The following is a 16,094-nucleotide window of genomic DNA, read 5'->3' as shown; positions in this document are numbered from 1 at the left end:
CTCCGAGGAAGGAAAAACGACCAAGAAATCCATTAATTCTATCTGTGCATGTAAAACAAGATCCCATAGTTTTATTTTGTTTGTCATATTTACTAAGACTAGACTTTCGTGATTATCTTAGATTGTAATGCGTTCCTTATAGAACCATTATTCTGCTTAATGAAAAATATGTTGTTGTTTTATAAACGATACTTTTAAATATGGTTGTTTCATGAAGAGGATTTATTGAATTGAAATTTTGTCAAGGAATTAGTATAATTGTCAGGTACATGCGTTTGCCTATTCTTTTAATGATTTAAAGGAACTGAGTTACATTGTAGTATACCACTAGAATGTGGATGAACCATGACTGGTTAGTGGTTTAAAAACAAGTTTGGAGCTTGTTTGGTGCATACTCTGGACTCCCATCTCCTGTCAGGGACCAACCTCGAGGTGAAGAAGCTGAATCATCAAAAGATTTTATATTAAATTGGTTTCTAATAACTAAGTACTTCTGAGAAATAATTTTTTTTCTTACAGCCACGCTTCGGAAAATGTTTTCTGCTTTTTATTCGAAAATTGCGGTTCACAGCTGCTTTATTAAACTTTAAAAACGCCTATAGTTTTACTGGTTCGTCTTTAATGACAAATCCGGTATATTGAACTTGTGAGGTAGCAGTTTTATAAATGAAATTGTTGCTGATATTTGGTGAAGAAGCTAATTAATGACTCTAAATGCAGAATGGCGTCCTTCTCTTAATGTCCACCACTAAAAAAATCGGTGGGATCACGTGTGGTGTCGCATGGTTTCTAAATGTTCCATTATATCTTCGCCCAGAACCAATTTTTGTTCTGGATTGAAACCTTTCTGAGTGGTGCAGCAAGAAAGTCAGTCTTTAAATGTCGGTAAATTAAACCGCAATTATCATGTCATTTTGGCTCTAAATCATCGAACAAAATATACTTCAAAGCTTGAAATTTAAGACTATGATATCAATTAATGGTTAGCAGGATGCTGCATTACATAATGAGTGCACCTGAATCAACGAAAATAATCAACATCACTAGTATTTGAAAAAGACTTTGGCAACGGAAAATACGTTTCCTAACGAAAACTTAGGGGTCTGTAAGATTCGATTCATCTTTATACCAAACTTAAATTCAAATAGTTTCCGTAGACCAAAACAAATTAGGACATTTCATTTCGCGATAATACTTCCGCTTGACTAAATCCCCTGAATGGAATAATATAGATAGAGAGAAGTGCATGATTTTGACAGATCGCTACCCCGCTAGTAGAACGGCTGATGGGATTAGAAGTGATATTATCAATGAAAAATTGAGTGTGAGACGCGATCGCCATTTTGTGACTGTTGAGATGATTACAAAGCTCATGTCTCTTGTTTTAGCCCTTCCCTTACGTTAAAGGGAAACGAAAATTTTCCGCGAGTCTCTTCTCCGAAATTAATTAATCCATCCGGTTTCATTTCGCAAGAGTGCAAATTATATTCTTGGTTTTCTATTTCCACCCCTGTTGCATCCCGAAAGTAAATTCAAAAGAAACATAAAGTCTGGCTGTGGTCAAATTAATTCTACTTGCACGGTGCTCCGAGGGCGGAGGTCCTAATTGTCTCACATATTCCGCAGCACCGAGAGCTGTGACGGCGCAGCATCTTTTGACCGAACTTTCGGTCCGCGACCACCACACTAAGGGCAGCGGAAAACATGTCACTTGCAAATATAGAGCGTTAAGCACAAAATAAATTCTTAAAATTTCTATTTCAGGGTTTTCAGTCCCTGGAAATGCTAATCTTATTAATCACAAATATTTCCCCCACAGTTTTCAATGGCCAATCATTTTCCAGTTTTTCCCAATCATTTTCCACTTATTGTCCTTAAAGTTTTCTTTAAAATGCGTAACTCTCGTGTATTCGTGAAATTACTTTTTGGATAATGTTTTGTGGTGTTGAACAAAATGCGGTCCGAAACCAATGGTGTTTGTTTTTTTTTTAATTAAACATCATTTGAAATTTCGCGTTACAATTTATTTTTTGTATTAAATAGCTTAATAAGGAATTATTTCCGTAGTTGAACTTAATTTAAACTTGAAATGTAATGAAATAATTGACTTTGTAATTCCACACACTTTATTTAAAAAACACACGACCCAGGTTTCGACGTTGAACGTCATCATCAGGTGGTCCTCATAGAAGCACGCTGGCTATATATACCTTCTGATCATAGGAGGGGGGGGTTGGTCAGAGAGGGAGGTCGGAGGGGTAAAAAAGGTTACAATGTAGCTGGGAAGAAAAGAGAATTACATTTTTGATTTAGAAGAGTGGTAGGTCTAGGAGTGGGGAGTGGGAGGGATACAAAATTTCGTTGGCAAGATCATCTTTCCAACGGACACATTTCAAAATTTCTAACTGCTCCAAAGCATCGAGCCTTTGACCTTTTTCTTCAAAATGAATAATTTTTGTCACAAAGTCACTTTTGTGATCACTTTCGATGAGGTGTTTTGCAAAGAGGGATGTTATGTTCTTATTTTTTACACATGTTTGGTGTTCTTTAATCCTTTCTTTAAATTTCCGTCCTGTTTGTCCAATATACTTTGTGCTACAATCCGAGCACTTTAACTCATACACTCCACTCCTCTCGTTTTCGGGGACTTTGTCTTTAGTGTGAGAGATCAGGTTCTTAAGGCATGAACGACTGTAAAAGGCACATTTAATTTTTTCTTTAGGTAAACTTTTAATTACTTTTTGAGAAATAGTCCCAAGATATAGTATTCTCCGCCATTTGGCAGTGGGATCTTTTACATGTTCGGGGTTGTAAATGTGGCTTAAGGCTATTTTTGTAAGTTTATTCCGGTAAAGTTTATTTATTAGATCTTCTGAATACCCATTGTTTACTGCTAACGTTTTAATTACATTAAGTTCCTTATTTACATTGAATTTTGACATAGGGATAGCGGTCAAACGGTGGATCATTGCATGAAATGCCGAAAGCTTTTGGGTGAAGCAATGCCTTGAAGAGGAATTAATTAATTGGTCTGTATACATTTCTTTCCTAAAAATGGAATACTGTAACCCATCTTTGTCTTTAGAAATGGATAGGTCGAGGAAATTCAGGGAACCTTTTTCCTCTTTTTCACACGTGAATTGTACATTAGAATTGATAGAATTTAGATGTGCTAGAAACTGATCTAGTTGCCTATCAGAACCTGTCCACACACAGAAGACATCGTCTACATATCTTAACCAACAAAATACATTATTAATGAGAGGGTAGGCTGAGGAGAACAAAACTTTTTCAAAATTGTCCATATACATATCGGCCAGGAGTGGGGACAAGGGCGAGCCCATGGCTAAACCATTGGGTTGTTGGAAATAGGTACCATTAAAAATGAAATAATTTTGGGAAACACACGTCTTAAGTAATGCACAAAGTTCACTTATAACTGGAACTGGGATGGATTTCCGGATGAGGATGTCTTCGGCAAGGTTCACCGCTTCTATGGGTGGCACGTTGGTGAAAAGGTTGCGTACATCAAAGGAAACAAGCATGCACTTTTTCGGGATGACCTTTTTCATAAGTTTGTTCACAAGGTCCAAGGAATTCACTACACCATATTCCGTGGAAAATTTGGAAACCTCCCTGAAGAGTACATTAAGCCTTTTCGCTAGCCAGCGTGCTTCTATGAGGACCACCTGATGATGACGTTCAACGTCGAAACCTGGGTCGTGTGTTTTTTAAATAAAGTGTGTGGAATTACAAAGTCAATTATTTCATTACATTTCAATATGTTATGCAAATTCCACAAAGTTACGCCTGAGACAACAAATTTTAATTTAAACTGCTTTATCCTTAGTTGATTGATGGAATTAATAATGTCATAAACTCAAGTACAGAAAGTATTTTTACGCATAGTACGATTTCCTAATTCTGCCTTCAAGCTCGAAATATCTGTTGTGCAGAGATTTAATAAGTAGTCCTAAGGTTGTGCATCGCTAGTGTATTTTTTTAAAAATTTTCCATGATCCCATCGAAGGACTTTTTTTCTTGTTACTAGCTCGAACCAACGCCAAGCACTTTTCCTGGATGGAATAAATAGCATAAAAAAGTGGTAAAAATTATTTTGACCTCCTGTCACACGCGTGGAAATTTTCGATCCAAGTATAAATAGCTCAATGCCATGAATGGATAGATGCATGTAGTTGGGATACTTTTTCAGTATTTCGGACATGATGTCACAGTATTTGAAGCTCTAGTTATGCTGAACCAGAATTCGGGCGTAATTTATGCCATAACTTAAAATATATGCGGAGGAAATGGAGGGGGAATGGATAAAGGGGGGGAAGGGGGTACGTACCTATTATGACCATATTCGGTTTCTCACATCTATCGATCAAAGTCAAGAGGGGGATCGTGGAGCTAGGTCGTGTGAAGTCCGGAGTATTTAAAAATTTAACTGATTTGATGTGCTGTAGTAGCTCAGACCGTTCCTTTTTATCATAGGCGTCATATCTGTTTGGGGTGTGTTTTTCCTCCAAGCGGAGGAGGAGCACGGTCTAAACAAAGTCATAACTAACATAATATGACACTCAACATCCACCCCCGAGGATAAATTAGAGCCCGCGGTTAATGGTAAAGGGTGGAAAGTCATCAGACTCACTATCAAGACCATTATTTAACTTTTCATAAGAATTAACAATCGTCTATATGTGGTTTTTCAGCATCAGTGAGTCAGCATCTTCACCAAACGCTTCAGAAGTTTACTGAAGATCTCAACTTGTCTCCCCGAATTTTGCTTCCCTTGGGGGGATAACTTCCGAGCTGGAATACTACCTTGATCAAAAAGTTCCCGGAATAACCACCGTGTGGCGCTCCCATCGTTCCGATTTGAGTTCTGTTTTTTTGTTAAATTGGTACATCTGTTGTTGATATTCCCTTTAAATCTTAGTGTCATAACTTGACATTTGCAAAAGTTACGTAGCCAAGAGTACATCTATCTCTGTGTGTGTTGGCGATTTTTTACAATTTCAGAAATGGATTTAAATTTGCAACAACGAACTTGTATTAAATTTTGCGTAAAAAACGGATTTAGTGGCGCACGGACGTTGGAAATGTTGGAAAAGTGTTTCGGCAACGATTCTCTAAAAAAAACGGTCGTTTACCAGTGGCACGAGCGGTTCAGAAGTGGTCGTGAGTCAATCGAAGATGATGAACGCAGTGGCAGACCATCGACATCGAAAGTCGGTGAAAAAATTGATAAAGTAAAAGAAATGTTGGTCAATAACCGCAAATTAACCATCAGAGAAATAGCGGAGGACTTGAACATTGCCTATGGATCCGCCCAAGACATTGTGGTTAATGATTTGGGTTTCCGTCGTGTAGCAGCAAAGTTGGTGCCGAAAGACCTCAATTTCATGCAAAAAAGAGACCGTGCTGACGTCGCAAAAGACATGATTTGCGAGGCTGAATCCGATCCCACATTCATCAAAAGGATCATTACTGGAGACGAGACGTGGGTTTATGAGTACGACACGCAATCCAGACATCAGGCAAGTGAATGGCGTTCACCAAATGAGCCGAGACCAAAAAAACCACGTCGTTTTCAGTCAAAAAAGAAGGCAATGCTGACGGTTTTCATGGATTACAACGGTGTAGTGCATCATGAATTTTTGCCAGAAGGCCAGACAGTAAACAAAGAGTATTATTTGGGCGTTATGAGACGTTTGCGTGAAGCAATTCGCCGAAAGAGACCAGAAATGTGGGCAGAAAACTCGTGGATTTTGCACCATGATAACGCACCGTCGCACAGTGCTATCATTATTCGTAATTTTTTGACGAAAAATGCAACAAATACCATCCAACAGCCACCGAATTCGCCTGATTTGGCTCCCTGTGACTTCTTTCTGTTCAATCGAGTTAAAAAACCATTACGGGGAACGCGTTTTAGCAGCCGAGAGGAAGTAATGGAAAAATCGCAGGAAGCACTGATGGACATACCGAAAACCGAATATAAAAAATGTTTCGAGGATTGGATCAAGCGCTGGCATAAGTGTGTTGCAGTCGATGGGGATTACTTTGAAGGGGACAATATAGATTTAGATGAATAAACTTGTATTTTTAATTTTCTGAATAAATTCCGGGAAATATTTGATCAAGGTAGTATTTTCGATATTGCCACCGGAGATTTTGCGTATGAGCAAAAGGCTTTCTCCTTTCCACTCTCTCTTCAAGTGGAATTTTCGTGTGACTATTAGCACTACAATTGTGTTCGTAAAATTCTAAACGATGCCTAATATTTTCAAGTAGCCAATCTTAAAAAGTATTTATTTTTGCGATATAACTGTATTTCAATTGCAATGAAGTCGAATACTGGAGTGATTGTGTAATTTTAAAAATCATACGTAAATTTAGGACATGAAGGGAATAAGTTAGGTTTCTGAGCCGACTATGGAAAACACGCTTCGAACACGATTAGAAAAATACTCGTATTCAATAAAAAATAGAGTGAAAATTGTTGAACGGTGATGAACATTGTATTTCCTTAAAAAACCGAGAGGTATCTATCTCCCTCCCCCACAGGATCCGCGCATGCGTTGGGAGGTCATTTCAATACTCCTGCCGGCATGTAATCGAATTCTTAGCACTCGGTGAGGGAAGACAGCTGACACTGGCCTCCGCATTGTCCGTGTCCCTGATTTCGTGTTGCGTAGTTCCTTCTTGACTTTAAAGGGGGGAAGGGAGCAGGAATTGAAGGTGAGAGGGCAAGGGTCAGAGCTGGAAGCTCCAGCTGATGTACGCACCAATCATTTAGAATATCCCGAGTCGCGGGCAGACCCTTCTTCTTCAGGTGGCCCATTTGACCTGCCTGCCTCTAGACAAGGCGAATCCCCGCGCTCTACCCTCATATGTTTCAAGGCTTAAGCGGGCGCAGTAACTCTTTCGGAGAGCCTTCGGCTGTGTACACATATACAAAATAATGCCCCCTCCTCCGAGTGTTGTGCTGTCCCTTCACCTCCCCCACACCCACCACGTCCCCCACCCCTTGCGCCAGGGGGAGGGGGAGAGAGAGGGCAGCACCATCCGCATTACTTCGTAATCCGGACAAATGGGACAAGAAATTTCCGGTTCATTATAATCGTAACAAAATATGCACAAGCCTCCGCATTACGGTGTTGGAGGATAATAATTCCCCTGGCTAATTACAGTATTCCCTTCAGTCGAATTAAAATAAAAAAACATTTATCCTATCCAATCATCGTTTTAAGTTTTTAATCCAGGCATTAATTAACGACAACCCACAATGTTCCCCTTTCCCAATCTATATAACCCTTAAACCCCTTTTTCCTCTCGCGAGAACCTCCATATCGAAGGTGACATATTTATCCCAAAATTTGAACCCTCTGACCTCACTCCGCGGTCCTGGCGCAAGTCCATGAAGGCATTTGTGGAAGTGTGCTAAGAGAAATGATTACCAAATTAAAATGTTGAAAACTGAAAAACGTCAATCCAATTTTACCTGTGCGTGTTTCGAATTATTAATAGCGAGCTTGAAATTCAGATTTTGATAAGAAAGAGCGCAGGGAGTGATCCCTCGGTGCAAATTTTGGGAAAGCATCGTTAGCCTTCCAGGGCCCTTCCCACCATTTCATTACCACCAGATTCACTCAAATTTGTATTCTTTCAATTGAAGTCCGGTATTGGTTGATTTATAATCACTGCTATCCTCTGTAAGCGCTGCTAAATGTTAAAATAGCAGGACAAAAACTAGAGCAGTTAGAATACTTAACCTTTTTTGTTTGAAGTGTCTTTGACCAAGATGGTCAAAGTGGAAGAGACATCAGGAGAATAATTGCGTGAGGCAAAGAAGCTTTGACAAGAAGGAGAGAATTGATGACCGGGACGTTGAATAAGGATGTTAAGAAAAGGCTTGTTAAAACTCTTATATGGAGCATACTTATGTATGGCGCGGAAAAACGGCAATTGAAGCAGGATGATAGGCGTAGATTGGAGACTTTTGAAATGTGAGTTTGGTTGAAGATGAAGAAGTCAAAGAGAAAAGAAAGGAAAACAAATGATGCAGTGCTAGAAATGGTGGGGGGGAGAGGGGGTTGCTGGGAAACCAGAGGCAGGAAAGATGAATACAGAGCATTCTGATTGCGATTAGTTTAGCAAGCGAGGATGGGACAAGAATAGAATGGGGATGTTGACCGGAATGAAGGGAGGAAGGAAGTTTGTAGAATTGAAGAGTGGCCTATTGTAAAGTTGGATGTCGGGTTGTGTTTTGTTACGAGAGACAAGGTAATTGTCGCTTGACCGTTTGATAGCTTGTGTTAATCGAAAAAGCCACCTTAACCGGTAGAATACCGATAAAATAATAAAACTAGTTGCCAATTATGCATTGTGAGATTTTCCTATTGTTTTTCCTACATTAATACTTTCTTCAGTTTTTCGTAAATTCTACCAGCCTTTGTGCTGTCTAAAAATCCATTTCACTCCCTTCCCCTACTCCGCTGGCATACCATTCTCCCATCTATCACAGAATTTAACACCGCACTACCTGTCAGTATTTCTGCCATCCACTTTTTTACATTTTTCGGTTTCCCCAAGTCCCTTAATCTCTTCGCCCACCATATTCAAAAGTCATCATTAGTCTTCCGCCACTCTGCCCAATGTTTCTCCTTTCTCTTCATAACCACCGCTCTCTAAAGCCTCTATAACTTATTCTCTTGCCTCGAGGACTACGTTCCTAATTCCTGTGTTCATGTGCTCCATATTTAAGTGTTATAAACTAATATGGTCGTTACTCCGTACTCACTGCATCAACAATAAGCATCCAATTGTGTTTAGATAAATAGTTAAGTATCTAGTTAATCTGCTTTTGATACCTAATGAAAAAATAGTTAATAGAGGAAATATTGACAGATTTAACACCCTTGATGTTGTCATTTTAACGATATTGAACATTGGTCGGTTGGAAAGAATACCAAAGGCAAAACCAATTTTGAATTGGTATTATTAACATTGCAAAGAACGCCGGTGTGTGCAGTGGATTGCGTTGATTGGCAAGGCGCAAGTGGGCGAATGAGAGGTAAGGAGATGGAGTGGAGGAAAGACGCGAAGAGAGCGGTTAGACTTGGGTTGTGACACGAGGATGTCTTTCTTACGGAGACGCTTTTTTGTTTGTGTGACGAGGCGGCGCGTCGAAGGCCCTGGAGCAGCCGTTGTCTTGGCTCCGAATTGAATTCCACGCGTCTTAGTTCGGGAGACGTTCCCCTGCAAGCACCTGCTACATTTCGAGGGAAAAACAGCAGCATCCACCAAAAATGTAGGATAATGTCTCGGCTGCCATCCGAGCCGCAATCATACGGAGTAAACTCATGCGTTTGGATTCAATCTGTGGTCTCTTGCTGACTTTTTTACGGCGAGACATGTTTTGATGCGAAGTTTGTTCGTAATATTCAACTAGGGATTCACTGAGGTTTATTTCAGAGCATTTGTTAGTCTGTGAATCCCAAAAATGTCTTCCGCTTTGAATTAAATGCTCTTGAACATTTTACTGTAAAGGCTCGTAATGGCATTGAGTATTTTTCCTTCTTGTGTACTCTTTACTTCCTTCGCGTTGCAGACAATTCAAATGCTACTTATTGCTAAAACATTGTAGTACATAGTGTTAGATGGGTAGAGTCACGCAATGCTACTTTTCTCATCACTTGTTGAATTCTCTCTTTTCTATTTCCCCACCGACCTTAAGGAAAGAAAAGAAGGAGTATTCAATGCATTTTGCAATGGACGCCTATTCCACGTATTGTGGTTAGAACATTATACTCCACATTCACTCCTCTTGCAGAAATGCATTACGCTTCTTCATGAGCATGGAAGTCGACTTCTCTTTTTGATAGATATGAAGCAAGACAATAAGCAAGAACAGAAGAAAGTTAAAGATAGTTTTCAATTCCTAAATTCTTTGCTAGCCGTGATACTTATCGATTTTCCGTTTTTAATATATTCCATTTTAAGCAATTACATATTACAATTATTTTTAATTTACATATTTTTTAGCATAAGTATATAATCTCAGCATGTAACATAGCGCTTACACTGAAGGACGAAATTTTTGTTCACACGATGCACTGAATGAAATTGAATGATACCACACAGATTGTAAAATATATCAAAGCTGGCACCCGTCTATCATTTGAATGAGAATGAGGATTGTGGCTTTGATCCATGGCATTGCCCCCCACACCTTGGGACAGTCTTAGCGGCCTCAGAAGTGATGCATTTACAATATCCTCAAATTCTAGTTCCTGTTTAGCATTAAATTTGTTGGGCAAGAGCATAATTGGGCTTCGTCCCTCCTTTCACTCGCCTTTCATTGATACGTGGTATGCGTTTGCCATCGTCCTACTCATTCATACCCTACCATCATTCCCTTACGGTACTAATTCTACCATTTTAATATAACTTTTGAAGCTGTTAACCACTTTCGTACTCTGTTATTCTGTGTTGAACGGATCTTGATACAAAGAGCTCCATAAATGCTGAAATTATTCAATATTCTTCATATTATTTAGCTGGTGTTCGCATCATTGAGCCCAATAAATTGAAAAAACTCCCCGATTTTAATCTTTTGTGACTCATTTCACTGTACTGGTTGTTTTTGGTCCCTCCAAATTGGTTAACCCACAAAATTATGCCATTAGAAATAGATTAAACCCATGGGTATTTCTCGTTTGAAAGTTCATTGCTCTTTCTTCCACATGAGCTCCCCCATCATTGAATATTCTACTCTACCTTTGTGTTAATACACCTCTTATTATGATATTAGTCCAGCATTACATTTCATGGTTGCGGTAGTTCCAAACAGGGTTATAAATTCACTATACCGTTTCTTTTTGTGGCACTCCTCTAAAATCAAAGTGTTTAGATTACATGACGTTTATTTTTCATCTGTAACAGTCTTTAAATATTTGTGCAGTACATTTTAACACGTACACGTTTTCTCTCAGACTGTAAAATGGTTTCGATAGGCACATGAAATGACTTTTGCATTAACTATAAACACATTTCTGCAGAACTGAGACGGAGGGTCGACTTTACCGCTTAAATGAATGATCAATAGTCTATAGTGTTTTTTCCGGTCCAAGTGGGAGCGAAAAACCCATTACTATATTTAATATTGTTTCTTTTAGTGTAATTGTGTTATGTAACGGTTTCACTTGCTATTTTGCATAGGATACAATTTGGAAACGAGGGATTTTCTCATACGGCGAGAAGCCAAGTGTTTGCACATAAAATTCCAAGCAATACAGGTAATATTAATTCAATCAATGTATATGAGAGCGTTCTTGTAAAGTCAGAAGACAGAAAAGACCCGGTGGAAAACTCCCAACAGTCACTAACCGCACGCGAAAAAGGCGGTCAGACCAGAGTCAGTGCAATTAGCCTATGGGCGAACAATTCGGTCAGATATGCTCTGTAAAGCCGATTACGTGTTCCAAGTAAACAGCACTTCAAAGAGAGAGATATTGCCGAAAGACAGTTGTGGAACATCACTGGGGCGACGGGGGAAGCGCGGAAATTAACCCCCGGGAGGCATCCAAAGAGTTGGATGACCTCGCAGTGAATTGTAAAATTGAGGAAAAATTAATGAAACAGAACAAAGGGAACGGGAAGCCACGAAAGCCAAAAAAAATAATATCATTCGGGAATTTTTTGGGTGGAAAACGCGTCCAACTGCTCACCCAATAGTCGCGGTTTCGAATCACGTCTCGGTCTTTGATATTTTTTCAAATTCCGCTGAGCCGCGGCTGAACACGATGGGTAAGGCTTATCTCGATCCCAGTAGCACGCGGTTCGTCGGGTATATGTTTATGGCGAATTGGCGGATGTAACAACAAGGATGGAGCAACAACCTAAAGACTACCGTTTTTGGTATTTGAGCACGGGAATAAAGTAGACAATTAAGCATGATAATTCTTAAATATAGCGTATTTTAAATGCCATCCAATATCTCACTAATGTTTAGAGAAACGGCACGGGCTGTGCCATTGACGACACGGGGTGCTTTATGATAGCTAGATCAAAAAAAATCTAGACTTCTCGACTAGATGATGTTCTGCGAGAGCAATTATAGGCATAAAAGCATGATAAAAGCAGCGAGAATCCTTATATTCCCCCACAGCAAATGGTTTTCTGCCTTCCATCGCTCCCTTAATACTCTGGATCAGCCATCACTCTGTCGGGAACGGGGGGGAAACGGATAGCAACGCCTGGAGGTCGAAAATTATATGTAACCCTTCTATCCTAAAATTATCTCAAAATTTTCAAATCCCGGAGACAGCAAATATTTTTAATTGGTGTCCCGATCCCTGCTTGAGGTGCCTTGTGGAGAGCACTTTGAGTGAGTACGACGTCCCGCGGATGGGGCGTTAAACTTCGGACCCTTTGGCGCCTTTGGACATGAGTAGGGTAATGCCGACGCCGGGTTTCTCTCCACCCTTCCTTTCCCATCCATCCCTAATGGCGCAAAAGACCTTAGATGTCGGTCGCCTCCCATAAAACTACTACTACTTACATCAATATTGATTATTAGTTGCAATAAATACTGGTTGGCCTGAAAATGAATTTATATGTTGGAATGAATGTACTCCAGGGCAAAAATCATAATTGTGTTTGTGATCGTTGTTAAAAATATGGTAAATATGCTGGAGATGTTTCAATGCAGAGCATTCGGCTGTGGGCTAGAGAGTCCTGGGATCGAATCCTGAGCGGTAATACATTTTATCCAAGCCCAGCTAAAGAGACTGTGCGATTTTCTGGAGGCCAGATCTCTCTCTAGGATACCGCAGCCGGCGCCAGGAAAAGAAATAGCTCCCCCTTATTACCTTGGATATATAAATTTCACACGACTAAGGGTTTAGTAGCAGCTGAGCTCCACCCTCTCCCATCCAACCGACCTTCGGATTAAAGTCAGTGATACTTACTAATATTTTATGTTGTGATCGCGAGTCGTGCGATTGAAAAAAATATTCTAAGAATCATTTCGTTGGGCATCATCCGTACCCTGTTACTCTGGTCTCACCAGTAAATAAAACATGGGATTTTAAATTTTCCCCTATTTGAGGTTTGGGTATTTTTTGAGGAGTTATTCCTTGCATGAAGTATATCGAGAGATTTTCGATTTCTTCTCTTATTTCACATGCCCCCTCAAAGGAATTTGAAAAAATTTGATAGTTTTTCTTAATACTTTTTATTCAAGAATAAATGTTTCTTATGAGTACCAATGTTTTATGCCAGGGTCATACTTCCGGTAACTTTTCCTGGCGCCCGATTTGTAAGTTCTGAAGTCTCGCGCCATCTCCTGATTATCCTCCCACATCTATACACCCCCAAAATCACCCCCTGTCCCACACCCTAGGGGTGGCTTGCAAGATACTAATTAATAAAATAGATAAATGTCATGGTTTCTAGAAATGGCTAGTAATGATTCAACAAGTCTGAAGTTTCAAATCTGTTCATTCCTTCATACTTCATTGCGTTGACGTCTTCGATCTCCCAAATCTCATGAATTATCCTTGGTATTCCCATCGCGTTATTCCCTTCCACGTTTCCCTCCGTCGCTGTTAAACTATGTATTTTACCTCAGGGTGTATACGATTTATTTTCCCCTGTAAGTTATTTCTGCATTAGAGATTCTATCTCTGCATTTTATTGTCATACTTTTTCTGTAGCTTCACATTTCCATCACCTCTTAATCCTTTTTCTGCTGAATCTACTGCTGTTGTTGTCATCTCTCTCTCTCATAGAATAAAATCCAGGTTCAGGTTCTTATAAAATGCTCCCATTAGATTAGGCTGATACTCCATACGGCTTCTTCTGGATACTACTTGTAATTGGCGAAGTACATGCCTCTTTTTAAAAATAAAAAAAGATATCTGTGACATATAGTATTCTAAAACTAACTAACGCTTAATGAAAGCGATACCAAATTTGAATATGATAATGAATTATTCGGGGGAACTTGGGGAACCATTCCACGATTAAAAAATACACCGCAGGAGTTACAACAGGGTTTGAACTAAAAACAGAAATCACAGGCGTTAAATACACAGACTTGGAAAAATCAGCCTTGGTGAATCCTTAAATAAGTGCTAACCAATCCAATAATTGGAATCGATACATTATGAAGTATTCTGGAGGAAAAACGCTCCTCCGATCCGCTGATGGAGGGGAAAATGTATGACTTGCTGCCTTTCTTCCAAGTTCTAAATCTATCTGAGGATTATAATTTTTCGCGAACTCATCATCCGTTTTTACTCGAGTTATATCCAACCCATTTTAATTTTGCAGCAGAAATTTTCACTTGTAAGCAAGGTAAAAATCAAACAAACATGACACAGTGTTAGAAACACCCCCCTCTCCCACCATATGAATTTTACATCCTTTGTACTTGGTACGAAGTTGAGCTCGGCCATTACTTGTCAGGCCAAGCCTCTAGTAGATTGGTGGTTAATTACTTATTATTGGTACAGTTTATCGGTAAATGTGCCCAAACACACTCAAGAGGAGGATTATGTAGAACTATCTCAAGAGTAGAAGGGCAAAATTGAAAAAAATTATGGATGTGATAAAGGTTAAAAACGCTTTCAGAAATAGAGAACTGCGGAATAGATTTTTGTCAGTAATTAAGCTTCCTGTTATAACTTTGGCCGGGGTTAACTTGTTCCCTTCCTTCCCATGAAGGGAAGACCGTTACGGGTGCTTCGTATTAATCACTGCATAGCACCCACCAAAACCACCAAGCACTCCCATTGAGAGGCGATGATGCGACCTCCGTCCCGAATTGGCTTCTACGCTGCAGACTGTACTAGACATAAATGGAACTAGAGGTGCAAGTGAAAAATGCTGATCTTGATTCCCAATATGTTGGTGACCCTCATCGTGCAGTTGGCTAGTGCAGACCCCTGCAAGTGTCCAGAGAGAAGCTCTGAAGTCTCGCGCCATCTCCCGACCAACTGATTATCCTCCCACATCTATACACTCCCCCTCCCTATTCCACCCACGTGCTCTCCGGTCGATTGGCGTTTGAATACACAGTGAAAGGGCTATGACGCCATGCCTGGAGGATCGATGGATGTGCAACAAAAAGTGCAGTTTTTCACACAGTATAATTTTTGTTGCGACCCAATGTTTCGATTGTATATTTTTTAGTAGGACCTATATTATTTAATGCTTCGAAACGTAAGGCGCAATAAAATATTTCCTTCTATGAAACATTGCGTATTTTTTGTTATACATTGCGAGTGGATCCATCGCCAATATCTCAATGAAGTGTGCACCAGAGGAGATTAAGCGTGGGAAAAAATAAACAGCCTGGGTTATCCATTAATTGATTTCGTAACACTGCCTTGTGATTCATCAAGTGGATTCGGAGTTTATTGTGATTCGGAGATAAAGGATTAATTGAAGCGTATTGACGAATTGCAGCAAAACAAGTATTCTGATTGTTTAAAGCTTTCAGTAAACAAACGGACCAGTCGCATCTAATTTGAATCAGATGCGACTGCATTAGTTATTTAGTGATAAATAATCCCATATTCATTTAAAATAATTTTTTCTTGCTTTGTAATTTCGTGTTTGCTTCTGCCATTAAAGATTCCCTCAATGTGGCTGTTCATCACGAACACATTGGATAAATCCACGTGTTTCTTTATGAACTGGTGGATTTATTTCTTCGTTTACGCCACTAACAGCACTAATTAGGCTTCACTTCACTTATAGCAGAATGGCAGACACACACATTCTCGCAGTAACAGAAACCGCAGGACGTGAAATCATATTTGTTTGTGCACCTATGTTCCCATTTCTAGCTGGTTCTTTGAAAGAATAGATGTTTATAACATTAGAATTGAGCGATAAAGTTATCCCTGTGAATTTAATGGGATATACATGCGCGATACGCCCCTTAATAAAGACGTTTATCTACCTGTCTGCTGAATTTTGGTGGTGGGGCATGATCTATGTCCTACGAGCGCCTTAGTATATTTTAAAAATTAACATTTCTATTATAATATTTGATATTTTTATTTTTTCACGCT

At 39.5% G+C, this 16,094-nt stretch overlaps 1 protein-coding gene across 1 annotated transcript in view; it reads left to right on the top strand.

The window, feature by feature from the left end:
• The window catches only part of LOC139694182 (sodium channel protein 60E-like), a 283,656-nt gene that overhangs the window by 115,181 nt on the left and 152,381 nt on the right, over nt 1-16,094 (top strand). The gene's annotated exons all lie outside the window — the stretch shown is intronic.

The sequence above is a fragment of the Hetaerina americana genome, unplaced genomic scaffold, assembly GCF_022747635.1.
Source record: "Hetaerina americana unplaced genomic scaffold, ioHetAmer1.1.p SCAF_1, whole genome shotgun sequence".
In the NCBI taxonomy this organism is placed as follows: domain Eukaryota; kingdom Metazoa; phylum Arthropoda; class Insecta; order Odonata; family Calopterygidae; genus Hetaerina; species Hetaerina americana.
Note: the sequence above shows the minus strand (reverse complement) of the source record. Positions and strands in the feature narration are given on the sequence as shown.